At 40.1% G+C, this 14,427-nt stretch overlaps 2 long non-coding RNA genes across 2 annotated transcripts in view; both read left to right on the forward strand.

Annotated features, from left to right (window-relative positions):
* LOC115271281 overlaps positions 1-5,548 on the forward strand; it is a 6,946-nt gene extending 1,398 nt beyond the window's left edge. The window contains exons 2-3 of the long non-coding RNA XR_003899888.1: positions 594-703; positions 5,453-5,548. This is a non-coding gene — a long non-coding RNA (uncharacterized LOC115271281). The remainder of the gene's footprint in view (positions 1-593; positions 704-5,452) is intronic.
* Positions 5,549-8,024: 2,476 nt separating this feature from the next.
* LOC112109022 lies at positions 8,025-14,343 on the forward strand. Its single transcript, XR_003899893.1, has 3 exons — positions 8,025-8,086; positions 9,068-9,127; positions 14,267-14,343. It is a non-coding gene; the product is annotated as an uncharacterized LOC112109022 (long non-coding RNA).
* Positions 14,344-14,427: the final 84 nt, after the last annotated feature.

Below are 14,427 nucleotides of genomic sequence, written 5' to 3' on the forward strand. Positions count from 1 at the left end.
GCTCTAATAAATTTGTTAGTCTCTAAGGTGCCACAAGTACTCCTGTTCTTTTTGCAAATTATAAAATGTTCAAAGTGATACAATTAAAATAAGGAATTTTTTCAGAAGTCAAATACTGCCTGTTCTCCCCTTCACCCTGCTTTCCATTTTCACAGCACAAACTGACAGTTACACCAGCAAGATCATTGCATATGGCATGCTGCAGATAATAAAAAGTTGTTTTACCCATCAAGATAATGTACACTTTGGCAATATCATTTCTCAAATGCCCAGTCCTTTGACTGTGGCTGCACCCATCTTTCACTGGGATATGCACTTCTTAACTCAGCTGTGGCTTTTTGCTGACCTTTGATTCTTCAGGCTCTTCCTATACTAACCAACAACACTCTGAATTCAGCGCTGGAAGCATCTTTCACTGGACTCTTCTCCTTTTAGTTTCCCCTTTAGGTTTATAGTAAAATCCCCAGCAATCCTGGGAAGAGCATTTATTTAGTTTAGAATGCAATATGGTCTCCACCTTGACAGCTCAGAAGCAGTCAAGCTGCATTTCTGCGGCAGTAAACAGTTGTGTAACTGCAAATTGCTCTCCACAGGTACTAGCAGGACACCAGAACATTCTTGGAAAAGTTTGAATTTCAGAGTAGTGTCCCAACTGATCCAGGTGTCTCTCAAAGGCCAGAAGAGCTAACAGGATCTTGTCAAGGTATCTTACATAATAATTTTATGTTTATTTTTCCATAACTCATTGGAAACTTGAAATGGAAATCTATTTCCTTGACAAAAACTGTTCTGTTGTGTGCTCATTAATTTACTGTAGGGTTGCTCATGAGTTGGCATGAGAACTTTTACAGATAAAAGATGTATAATTATTTGGGTTTTTTTGAAAAATGCAAAAAGAATAACAAGATTTTGGAAATAGCGTGACCAGACAGCAAATGTGACAAATCGGGACCGGGGTGGGGGCGGTAATAGGAGCCTACGTAAGAAAAGACCCCAAAATTGGGACTGTCCTTATAAAATTGGGACATCTGGTCACCCTAGAAATAGATGAATAGAAAATAGTAATACTAACATTGCTTTTCTTTGCCTGGGCAGGGCTCTTTAATTATTTTATTGTTTAAAATAAAGTTACCTTGGGAAAGAAGTGTCCATGATTTTTCATGACAAAGTTATAGAGAAGAAAGACCTGTACAGAACTGTTTACAGAGTTTATTGCTGTATCTTCTGTTTGGCACAGCTCTATAGCCAATGCAGGAAAACTTGTTTCTTTTAAAAAGGGGAAAGTATTGTGATAACAAATATCCCATTTGTTTAGGGGTTTACCCAAAACCAAACAAATGGTATTTATTTAATAGTAATTTTTATAATAATAATATGTATGGCATCATTAATGCCACAAATATTATGGTGATTAAAAATAGCATGCATTACTATCCATTCCTTGCTGTTCTGTAGCCATTTTCACCTGGTAATAATGTTGCTTTTATTCACATAGATCCTTATGTTGAATATCAAATGTTTATGGTTTCTCCCTCAAAGAAAATCTACTAGTATAAACATATTATTCATTAGGATCAATTAACATCCAACTCTCTCAAAATCCATGTAAAGGTGAGATCTGTGCAGACATAGAGTTCTCAACCCATTGACCCACAGCTGTGCTATATTAGAGGCATAATGATGATCTGGCATTTAAATTGGCTCTTTCTTCTTCTTACCCCTGAGAGCTCTTTTCAGCCAAGGATCCCAAATAGTTTACAGACTTAAACAGATACACAAGCTCTACTCAAGGATCACTTCACCCAAAACTGACGTGCATCTGCTTTGGGGTCAAAGGCAGCAGCTGTCTGACAGTACACACTAACACTGCATAACAGTTTTGGAGAGGGAGTGAAGAGGAATCCTGTATCCAACTGCAGAGGGGCATTTAGGAAGGCAGGATGTAGTTCCTAAGCTGGAATTTGGCCAGGACATCTGAGTTAATATCCATAATGTTATGAAAAGCATCACAGGATCTTTAATGTTCATGAGTGGTCAGGACCTTAATGTATAATAGAAAATATAAATATACTATAATAAATAATACATCTTTATTTTAAATCTCTCCTCGCTGAAGGATTCTGGCTGTTGAACAATGAATAAACTAAGAGCAATTAATAAACTTGAGGACATTGGCTAATCTTCATTGCTTCCAGACTGGCCAATTCCTTAGGGGTTGGGGAGGCCTGTGTGGTCTTTGTACTAGGAAAGGGATGGGGGAGAACAGTTCATTTTGGTTCTCCTGGGCAAGGTTAGTTAGGTTACTGTGAAAATGTCAAAGTCTTGAAGGAAAGACTGAAACTTCTGACCATTCTAGAGATGAAAAACCACTGCAGAAAAGATGACCTTCTGCATTCAGCTCACAATCACAAAGTCTGTAGACCAACTCATAATATTTGGGGCAGACTTCATCAATACAGATAAGACCCTTTCAAACTGCAGGGCCTCTCAATTTTATCCAACAGGGAGCAGAAGATAAAAGCCCTAATGATCCCAATTAGACACTGATTTAATTATGTTTGGGAAAAATCATGGACTTTTTACAGTTTGTTACAATGCGGTTATGTGGCCATGTCTGTGACATTTCAGCTTTATTCTAGCGTCCATTTACCTTTTGGCCTTTTATCATAGCAATGCCTCGGTATTCCCAAATGCCCAACACTGCTGTTGACTTGTGCAGAAAATAGGGAATGGTTATAGCTACCAAGTTTTGTGCAGTTCCATGTGAGACGTTTTGTGCAAATGATTTAATTAGCTAATTTGTATACAACCTTTGGCTTTAAAAAATTGTGTAGATTTAGTGCTGGTGAAAGGCGTTGGCTTGGTCTTCTGTTTAGCTAAAGCAGAACAGCAGGGCAACCTTTCCACAAACACTGACCATCCAGTATGCCTCACCCCTGATCTTGGGGAAGGGGAAAGGACTTTCCTGCAGAGATAGTAGGGATAGTTCTTAAAAGGGAGTCATATATGTATTCTCAGGCAAAATAAAACCTACATGAAGGTGGAACTGAGTTTGAGAATACATATTAGTAAATTAAGGGTAAAAATATAACTAATAGGGATATTATAATTATCCCCAAATGAAGCATAATAAATCCACAAAATTCCTAGTTAAGGTTACACTTGAAAGAAATCCAAAGATGTCAAGATAAGAAATGTTGTGTGCAGTGTAGTTGTAGCCATGTCAGTCCCAGGATATTAGAGAGACAAGCTGTGTGAGGTCATATCTTTTATTGGACCAGATTCTCTCCCCAACAGAAGTTGGTCCAATAAAATATATTACCTCACTCACCTTGTCTCTCTCGGGTAAGAAATGCACAATTAAGCCCTGGTCTACATTAGAATTTACAACGGTATAGCGATGTTTCTCAGGGAAATCCATACCCCTGAGAGACATCGCTATACCGACCTAACCCCGGTATAGACCAGCACTAGGTCAATGGAAGAATTCTTCTATCAACCTAGCTACTGCCTCTTGGGGAGGCCTACAGTGATGGGAGGACTTCTCCCATCAGCATAGGTAGTATTAACACTGAAGTGCTACTGCTGCAGCAGTGCCACTGCAGCATTTTAAGTGTAGACAAGCCCTCAGGAACTCAAACAGCATTAATTGTCAGACACATAGATGAACATAATTTGTTGGGGAAAACGACAACATGGTTTTTGTAAAGGGAAATCATGCCTCACCAATCTACTGGAATTCTTTGAGGGGGTCAACAAGGATGGACAAGGAGGATCCAGTGGACACAGTGTACTTAGATTTTCAGAAAGCCTTTGACAAGGTCCATCACCACAGGCTCTTAAGCAAACTAAGCTGTCATGGGATAAGAGGGAAGGTCCTTTCATGGACTGGTAACTCATTAAAAGATAGGAAACAGAGGGTAGGAATAAATGGTTAGTTTTCAGAATGGAGAGAGGTAAATAGTGGTGTCCCCCAGGGGTCTGTACTGGGACCAGTCCTATTCAACATATTCATAAATTATCTGGAAGAAGGGGTAAACAGTGAGGTGGCAAAATTTGCAGATGATACAAAACTACTCAAGATAGTTAAGTCCCAATCAGACTGTAAAGAGCTAGAAAAGGATCTCACAAAACTGGGTGACTGGGCAACAAAATGGCAGATGAAATTCAAGGTTGATAAATGCAAACTAATGCACATTGGAAAACATAATCCCAACTATATATATAAAATGATGGTGTTTAAATTAGCTGTTACCATTCAAGAAAGAGATCTTGGAATCATTGTGAATAATTCTCTGAAGACATCCACTCAATGTGCAGCGAAGGTCAAAAAAGCGAACAGAATGTTGGGAATCATTAAGAAAGGGGTAGATAATAAGACAGAAAATATCATATTGCCTCTATATAAATCCATGATATTCCCACATCTTGAATACTGCGTGCAGATGTGGTCACCCCAGCTCAAAAAAGATATATTGGAATTGGAAGAGGTTTAGAGAAGGGCAACAAAAATTATTAGTGGTATGGAACGACTTCTATATGAGGAGAGATTAATAAGTCTGGGACTTTTCAGCTTGGAAAAGAGATGACTAAGGGGGGGATATGATAGAGGTCTATAAAATCATGACTGGTGTGGAGAAAGTAAGTAAGGAAGTGTTATTTACTCCTCAGAACACGAAAGCTAGGAGTCACCAAATAAAATTAATAGGCAGCAGGTTTAAAACAAACAAAAGGAAGTATTTTTTCACACAACGCACAGTCAACTTGTGGAACTCCTTGCCAGAGGATGTTGTGAAGGCCAAGACTATACCTCGGTTCAAAAAAGAACTAGATAAGTTCATGGAGGATAGGTCCATCAATGGCTATTAGTCAGGATGGGCAGGGATGGTGTCCCTAGCTTCTGTTTGCCAGAAGCTGGGAATGGGTGACAGGGGATGGATCATGTGGCATCATGTAGAGCTGTCAGAAAGTGGCCATAAACTACTGTAAATACCTCCCAATGGGTGTAGAGTTCCTATATCCTAGCTATCAGACTCAGAGGTCCATGTTTCTGCCATGTATACCTGGAATACACCTCTCATTAAGGAAGCCGCTGGGCATGTTGTTTAAATTTATTCTGCATGTTATTTGGAATGTATTTAAGGCCGAGTTAGGACACTGGTGATAAAACAGCAGTATAATAATGAGAAGCTTTTGTATAATAGCAGTATAATGATGAGAAGCTGCTCCTCAGGGCAGAGGCACATATTATCTACTGATCAGCTCCGTATACATCTTTGGTGCTATATTAAGGATAATTAAATGTTATTGTGATACAGTAACAACTCCTTTCATTGATATATGCTCCAGTAGCTCACCATGTGTGCATGTTGCATTGACAGAGGGTAACAGTCACTGAACTAATTTAGAAGGCTCATTAATAAAGGGTGATTTATATTCTGGATTTACAAAGGAAAAGAAAGAAATATTCCTGGCATCGCCAACTCTAGAGCCGAGATGGAAAAAAAAGCAGATGACATCACCATAAGGAGGGAGAAATGATCTTCAGATGGACAGGTAACAAAGAGCTGTTTGTGTTTATGTATAATTAACTGGCCTGCACAGTGAAGCAGGTAGGTGTTACTCTGCTGCATATATTGCATGTATGCAGCTCATTCAGGAGGCCAGAAATGGTGCCCTTCTTAAACCAGTATGTTGTAAGAGAAAGACAGTACCCAGGGATTTCCAAAAACGAAGGCATGTTTAACACACTTGATTAATTGCTTTTGGAAAGTGACAATGAGAACAGACAGTAGTGAAGCAGCAAAATAAAAGGCTATCTAATATTAGCAACTGAAATCCTCAATTGCATAACAACTGACTTAGTAACAGAGATGAGAGAATTATAGTAAATGGTTACAGATCAGGTAGCAGAGGTGTGACAAGTAAAATGTTGCAGGCATTGCTGTTGGGCCCAGTTTTGCTCACAATATATCAATGACACAGAAAAGGGAATATGCAAGATGTGCAAATTTGCTGAAGACATAACTAGGAAGACCAGCTGGTACCATAGAGAAGGGCATTGGATTGAAAGGCACAGAACTAAATGGGGGCTGGAGCTGACAAGGGACTTTTGTGTTTTAATGTAGAAAAATATAATAAAATAATAGAGGTAGGACTGAAAAGGACAAAGTGGATTCTGCCCTAAATTATCCCCATCAGCAAGGCACTGATTAGAAGAAAGGTCTGGAGAACAATGATAACAGAAAACTAAAGTTACCAGCTCAGCCAACAAGAAATCAAAGAGCAAAAAGGAGGTAGTGATAGAGGGATAAAGCAGGAATGAGAAGGGGTCACAGGGGCAGTGAGACCAAACCTGGAGTGCTGGACACAGTTCAGAGGTCCGTGTAGAAAAGAGGATATTGAAGATTACTCTTGTTTCCAGTAGTGCTCACACTATGCTAGGCACACCCCAAAAAGGCACCAAAGAGGGCAATGAGGGTGCTAAAACTCTCAGAGGGTACATACCTAAGCCAAGGTTATAGGAAAGGGTTTGTATTCCCTAGAAGAGACAAGGGTATGACTGAAGGATATCCATTTTTAAAGGATGGAGGGAATGTGGGTGTCAGGAATGCATTTGCCAGGGTAACAGGGAGAGAAAGAAAAGGGCATAAACTGAAGCTAAGGCCTGGTCTACACTGGAGGGGGTGTCGATGTAAGATACGCAACTTCAGCTACGGGAATACCGTAGCTGAAGTCGACATATCTTATTCCAACTTACCTCCCGTCCTCACGGTGCGGGATCGACGGCCGCGGCTCCCCCGTCGACTCCGCTGCCGCCGCTCGCTCTGGTGGAGTTCCGGAGTCGACGGGGAGCGAGTTCAGGGATCAATATATCGCATCTTAACGAGACGCGATATATCGATCCCTGATAAATTGATCGCTACCCGCCGATACAGTGGGTAGTCTGGACGTACCCTAAGAAATGTGTGAGTACGAGTTGCCAAAATCTATTTAATGAGCAGTAAAATGATGTGTTCCTTTCTGCTACTTGTCTCTGACTGAGAACTGATTAATTCAACACATATTTAAACATAGCATAATCAAATCATAGAAGAAAACACTTGAGTCATCATTTTCATTTCATCCATACCCCTTTTTCTATATTTCTGTTGTGTTGCCTGTACTAGAAACCCAATTGCTAATCTAGGGTCATTCAGATTTCACCATCAAGGGCCACGTTACCAATTTGCAAGGAGCATGAGAGAGGCAGGTAATTTGCATCTATATACTTTTGCAACTAAAAAGTAAATGTACTCCAGTATTAGTTCGTGTTTTTATCTTCCTCGGTAGATTAACAGAAATTTCTTTCTGGTTGAGTTTACCTGCAATAGAAAAACAAAACAGTTCTTAGAAGGGAAAAGCAGAAATGAGATTTGGCCTAATAGAATTTGTAGTGTCCATGAATGTACCTCCAGGCTCCTTTATTGCAACTCATATCTAGGAATGAAGCTTCACACCTGGAAAATCATCAATCAATACAAAATGCAGTTGTCTTCTTAGTGGACACATCACCCCAGTGTTCCTTCCTCTGTATTTAGTCCTCACTGAATACAGAGTCTATTTCAAGGTATCGGTTCAGATATTCAAAACCCTCCATGCAAATGGCCCTGGCCACCCAAGAAATCATCTCTGTGTCCATAGTGATGACCTCCCACAACAGTTGCTTCCCCCAGAAACAATGAAACTGTTGACCAATAGTAGGAGGCTCATGAGTGTGAGGGACAGAACTTTCACAGGAGCCAGACCTACACTTTGAAACTCACTTCTGCAAGAGATAAGAGTGACACCAAGCCTCACCCTATTCAGAACTAAGATCTTGTCTACAAGAAAGTTGTACCAATGTAATTAAGTTGGTTTCTAAATGTAAATCTCATCTCTTCAATTTAGTTTCCCTTCAATAATTTCTTCACACACAAATGGATACCCAACACACCCACTCACTCACACAAACTGCCTATAAACTAATAAAATTATTTCTCTTACAGGCTGGGAAAGAAGAGAGATTCTTCTTCTTCTTTCAGATTGGGAGGCAACAGATGCTAAGGTAATGGGGGTTAGAAAGTACCTAAATAGAAAGATAGATCTCCCAATCCAAGTGTGCAACCACATTAGGAAGAAAAGGTGTTTTACCATATATTAGTTAACATATGGTAACATCCTAGTGTGGACAGGGCAGTTTTAGTTTTCACATGTTAGCAGGTTGAGGTAAACACTAACTAGGGGGAAGCCTAAAGCTAATATGTGGCAAAATACTCCTTTTTTCCTAGTGAAGACAAAGCCTAAGATGAATTAAACTGGAGGTGGCCAGAGCTGCGCTTACTCCACAGTCTCCACATTTAGCCATTAGAGCACTCTTTTGGGACTCTTCTTCTAGCCCCTCTTCACCATAAATTGCTTTCTGTCTGTCCTGGTTCTCAGCTTTTGGTTATGGAGCAGGTTGGAAGATTATTTGTATTTAGAGTTTTTAACAGCTGAAGTCCAACCTAAGCCTCTCAGTTCAAGCCTTTACTGAATTTGAAAAGGGGAAGTAAAATCCCCCCAAAAAGTTCCTTGACATTGATAGGGAACGTGAAAACTTATAAATAACCAATTGCTTGGTACTAAGTCCATGGATGATCCCAGTAAGGACAGATGCTATGGTTACTGATTTATGGCTGTGAAGGACTTAAGAACAGTCCCAATGTCAATGGAGCTTCAGACATGCTAATAGCAGCTCTTTGCTGCTTGCTGCCCAGAAGCTGCTTGGCAGGGTCTCATTTCACATTACTTAATTTTCAACTGAAAATTGTGTTTTCAGGCCTAAACTGATGGTTATAATTATTATTCCTCTGAATTATTTCTAATATGAAATTCAGCAACTGTTTAATAGTTCACAGAAACAGTACACAGCAGTTTTAGACCAGAAGCAAAGGAAAAGCAGGCAGAGGACTTTAAGGAGGTGGATATCTTGATTCTCATTAAGTTTATTACATTACATGTTTTAATCTTGTCTTTAGTCCTTGAATTTGTACTTGTGTTATTGTAGACCACCCATGATACAGTAGCTGAAGGTTCTGTGGAGATAACATTACCATGTATTTTTGAGGTATGTATTGGTTTTTCAATTACTTTTCAAACCAAGTCAGAGACAGGACCTCATTCACCAGGGTTAGCACCTTAAATTTGAAATATATATTGGTACATTTGTGTAAACATTACATGGGATACACAAGAAGAATTGGAGTCTTGCCATTTTTAAGACACAGTGAAAGACTCATCTTTTTGTGCAAACCTGTTCACAAAAACAGAGGTCTACAATGATCTGTATGTTCTCCAGGTGAGGATTTAGCCTTTTTAGGGTTCTGGATAAATCAAGGGAGGAGTGGAGAGTTTAGGCCAATATAGGGAGAACCAGTGTGAATCTAATTTTTGTTACATGACACCTAGAGAGGTAGGGGAATTAGAAGTACACCTCTACCTCGATATAATGCTGTCCTCGGAAGCCAAAAAATCTTACCGCGTTATAGGTGAAACCGCGTTATATTGAATTTGGTTTGATCCACCGAAGTGCGCAGCCGCCCCCACGCCCGGAGCGCTGCTTTACCACGTTATATCCGAATTCGTGTTATATCGGGTGGCGTTATATCGAGGTAGAGGTGTATAGACAGCAGACTTTCAGTGTCCTGCATGCAAATCTCAAAGGTGCCCCCTGCTGGTTTGGGTTGGTTTCGAAAGGTTTTGTTTAAGGCATCTTACATCTAGAGCTGGGTAAATAATTTATTTTTTGGTTCAACCTGCAAATCGAAAAATCAGAAACAATAGATAGATTCCGAAAATGTTCAGAATTTGTCAGCAAATATGGGTGTGACCTCTAGTGGTTAGGGCACTTGCTTGGGAAGGAGAAGACCAAGGTTTGAATCCACACACTGGCTCAGGGATTCAACTCAGAGCTGTACCCTCCTAGATGAGCATTCTAACCACCAGGCTATAGACAATTCTGAGATGAGTCACTCTCAGGTTCTCCTGTGAAAGGTATTTTACTTTGTATAAATACTTAAATATTCATTGGGCCAAAGAGAGAGAGTTAGTGAAAATGACAGTTCCCTGGTGATTAAGCCTCTCACTGTGAGGTAGGAGTTGTGGATTCAAATCTTCTGTCTGCCTGATTTAGAGGAGGGATTTGAATACACATCTCCCACATCCCAGGTAAGTGCTCTAACTGCTAGGCTGATAGATGGACAGACATGCTGTCTCTCACTTCTCTGAAGCTGGCCCAAACTAACTTGGTCAAATTTATGAATAGTTTCAGCTCAATCAAAAGTGTATTTTTGGCACATAACCTATTTGTTGAAAAAATTTCATCCTACTTCACTCTGATGGAGGAAGGTGGGTTGCCCAGTGTGGCTGTCAAGAGACCAAGGATTGTTAATGCCTTCAGTGCTGCATTAGAACAGGGGAGACTACAAGGACTCACACTGTTGTTGCCTTCATTGCCATATATTCTGTGTTGTGGTGTACAGCATATTCAGTTATTTACAGTAAGGGTACCAAATTAATTCTGTTGAGAAGACAAATTGCTGTTTAAAATTATTTGTTTTTTTGTGCACGCAATTAACTGATTTGTTGACGAAGTGGTAATAACCATGCAAGTTACATGCTCAGTCATGTACCTTTATTATTGTAAAATATGGCTCATGACGTGATTCAAGAGTTGCATCCCAACTAGATAACTAGTTCACATCTCTTAGAGCTGTTATTTCAGGCTGTGTACAGATTCAGGAAAACCACGCTGCCTCAGTTATGTATAGGCTACACATGTTTCATATTTTTAAGATTTTCTTTACAATAGTAAGAGCTAGAGATATGCTTCTTTTAATGAAAACTTGCATTCTGCAAAATCTGAATCTGTCATATAGGCTGAATAAATAACAGAAACAGACCATATCTGTCTCCTGGATCCTATGTTTAAAACCTGTTTGAGTGTCTTTTCACAGACCTATGTTACTAAAAGTTTTAAATTCAGAATAAATTAATAGTGTGAGAATGTATCTTAGTAATTAAACTAACTAAATAATAGGTAGATGACTGTTGCATCTAACAGTGATGTCATGGTGTCATGTGTGTTCTTATGTGGCTGTATAGTCCAATCCGTGAAGAGCAAGATCACAAACAGATATCACACAGGAATGTGCAGGCTCCCTCTTGATACTTGGCTGTCTTTTCGATCGATTTTTCACATCTGTCTTCCTCAAAGTGTTTACAACCTTTATGGATAGTTGCTTTCCATTCAGATCTGTCTGTGGCTCTGTCTTCAAAGTTATCAGTAGTTATGCTGCATGAGGTGAGATTCTGCTGAAGTGTGAAGGGCCTCTTGCATTTTCTGAGTTTCAGCTCACTATAGAAAAGTTTTGTTGGGAGTCTATCATCGCCCATTCTTATACTATGACCTGCCTGTTTAAGCAGAGCTTTGATTACATTGCCTTGTTGCTGGTTGTTTTTTGCTTTTTCAAGGACTTTAATGTTTGAGACTTTGTCTCATCATTTTCAGAGTGGTAGCCGTGTTAGTCTGTACCAGCAAAAACAACGAGGAGTACTTGTGGCACCTTAGAGACTAACAAATGTATTTGGGCATAAGCTTTTGTGGGCTAAAACCCACTTCATCAGATGCATGGAGTGGAAAATACAGTAGACAGGTGTATATATATACACAGTACATGAAAAGATGGGAGTTGCCTTACCAAGTGGGGGGGGTCAGTGCTAACGAGACAATTCAATTAAAGTGGAAATGGGCTATTCTCAACAGTAGAATACCAAGGGAGGAAAAATCACTTTTGTAGTGGTAATGAGGGCAACGTAATCAGGGTGGCCCATTTCAAACAGTTGTCAAGAAGGTGTGAGTAACAGTAGGGGGAAATTAGTACAGGTCTCTCGCATCTTACGCGCATTTAACATGCGTGTTTTCAGCTTTACGCGGTCGGCAAAAACAAAAACAAACAAACAAAAAGAGAAAAATAACAATTTTAATACTGTACCTGTAGTGCGGGCGATTCCGCCTGCCATTGAACTCAATGTAATTTTGACTATACGCGGTTTTCACTTTACGCGCTAACCGCGGAACGGAACCCCCCGTAAGATGAGACAGAACTGTATGGGGAAATTAGCTTTTGTAGTGACCCATCCACTCCCAGTCTTTATTCAGGCCTAATTTTATGGTGTCCAGTTTGCAAATTAATTCCAGTTCTGCAGTTTCTTGTTGGAATCTGGTTTTGAAATGTTTTTGTTGAAGAATTGCCACCTTTAAGTCTATTATTGAGTGTCCAGAGCTTTAGAATAGAACAGATATAGCACACATGAAATTTTACAAGATACTTAATGTGTTTGCAGTAAACTGTCCATGTTTCACATGCTTATAAATGGGGTGCTATCTCTGCTGAATTGTATATCATAGATTCATAGACTCCATGGCCAGTAGAGAGCACTGTGATCACAAAATCTGATCTCCTGTATAACACAGGCCATAGAATCCCCCTCCCTCATCCCGCCCAAATTATTAGAGCTCATTTTTTAGAAAAACATCCAAGCTTGATTTAAAAATAGTCAGTGACTGGAGAATTACTCAGGTCATCCCATTTATTCTTTTTAAAAACTGGCTCAACTTTAGCTTTCTTCCAGTCTTCTGTGCTCCAAGACTTATTGAAAATCAATATTAACGGTCCAGTGAACTCCCCCGCCAGCTCTTTTAAAACTCTTGAACGCAAGTTATTTAGACCTGCTGATTTTAAAATGTCTAACTTGAGTAGCTTCTTTTTAGTATCTTCCAGAGATATTAGTGGAATGGAAAGAATGTTATCATCATCATAGGATGAGACTGTCATCTGTTTTTCCCCAAATACAGAAGAGAAATATTTAGTGAACATGTCTGCCTTTTCTAATTATTATTTAAATTTCTACTATTTCCATCTTTAATGGACCAATACCATTGTCAGGATTCTTTTTGTTTTGATCCCCGCAGTTCCCCGTCGCTGTGGAGAGGCGGGGGACCCCAGCAGCTCCTCGCCACCACCGGCAGAAGGGGGACCCTGCAGTTCTGAGCAGTGGTTGGAGGGGGACCCTAGAGCTTCGACCTCCATGGGTGGTGGGGGCCCCCAGAGCTCCCAGCCGCCCCACAGCCGCCCAGCCCTTCCCATTTTATCATGAATATTTTTAGTAAAAGTCAGGGACAGGTCACAGGCTTCCGTGAATTTTTCTTTATTGCCCGTGGCCTGTCCCTGACTTTTACTAAAAATATCCATGACAAAATCTTAGCTTTAATCATGAATGCAGAAAGCTTATATTGAGAAAAAACTATATTTGTGGTGAGATATTTCAGAATATGGATGGGAGGAAACACTGACACTGGAAATAATGGGGGTGCTTTTATTTTAGCTTTTGGTAGACATGAAGGAATAGAGATGTGCTGCTAAAATTGGAGCAACAGGACATCCTGTCTGAAAGCAACAGCATGTTTCTCTTCCCAGACCTGAGTGTTATTAGAAAGGATTTGAGGGAGGAACAATAGATGTTCTTGTCAGTGTTAATGGAACAGTATCTGCCATATTCCATGAGCAGGAGGAAACACATTTTGGGGAGCGCTCTCCAGATCCAAGCACTACAGGAGAAAACAAGGCCTACACAATGTGGAACTAGAAGAGATATAGAATGGGAGTGGTGGGAACAACCAGCTGGCCAGCCAGACACCCACGGAGAGAAATGGGGGTGAGAGGAAGGGAGTCAGTTAGTTTGTGTGTTCCACTATGAGTTTGTTACTGGGTTTCTTTCTCATTGTGCTGCTCTTATATCTGAGCTGTCCACCCCCACCGGAGAGACAGACTAATAACCAGAATAAGGTGAGGTTATTTCTGTGCAGCCTCTCCAGCTGTTGCATCTTTTCACTAACCAAGACTGTAAGCTTTTTGGGGCTGGGGCTGTTACTTATTATGTATGATTATTAGAGAGACAAGGTGGGTGAGGTAATATCTTTTATTGGACCAACTTCTGTTAATGAGAGACACAAGCTTTTGAGCTACACAGTGCTCTTCTTCAGGTGATTATAGCACCCAGAACCATAGGGCTAGGATACATGACTGAGCCCTTTGGGTACTATAGTAAATTCCATTGTTACTTACGCTTGTGATAGTTTTTCTTAAAACCCCAGCTGTTGGAGTGCTGTGACTATATGAGAATCTTGGTTTTCATTTACCTCTAGAAAAAAATGGAAGTTTCCAGCCCTCCTGCTTGCAGAGAGAAATCTGAAACCATGAGCTGAGCACAGAAATGAGAAAGGTTTGAAGGTGGGGTTGACTTTTGACTGTTGGCCATACTGGGTGATGTTGAATGTAGGGTGATCAGATAATAAGTGTGAAATAT

The sequence above is a fragment of the Terrapene carolina genome, unplaced genomic scaffold (genome assembly GCF_002925995.2).
Source record: "Terrapene carolina triunguis isolate 2854851 unplaced genomic scaffold, T_m_triunguis-2.0 Scaffold53, whole genome shotgun sequence".
Classification (NCBI taxonomy): Eukaryota; Metazoa; Chordata; order Testudines; family Emydidae; genus Terrapene; species Terrapene triunguis.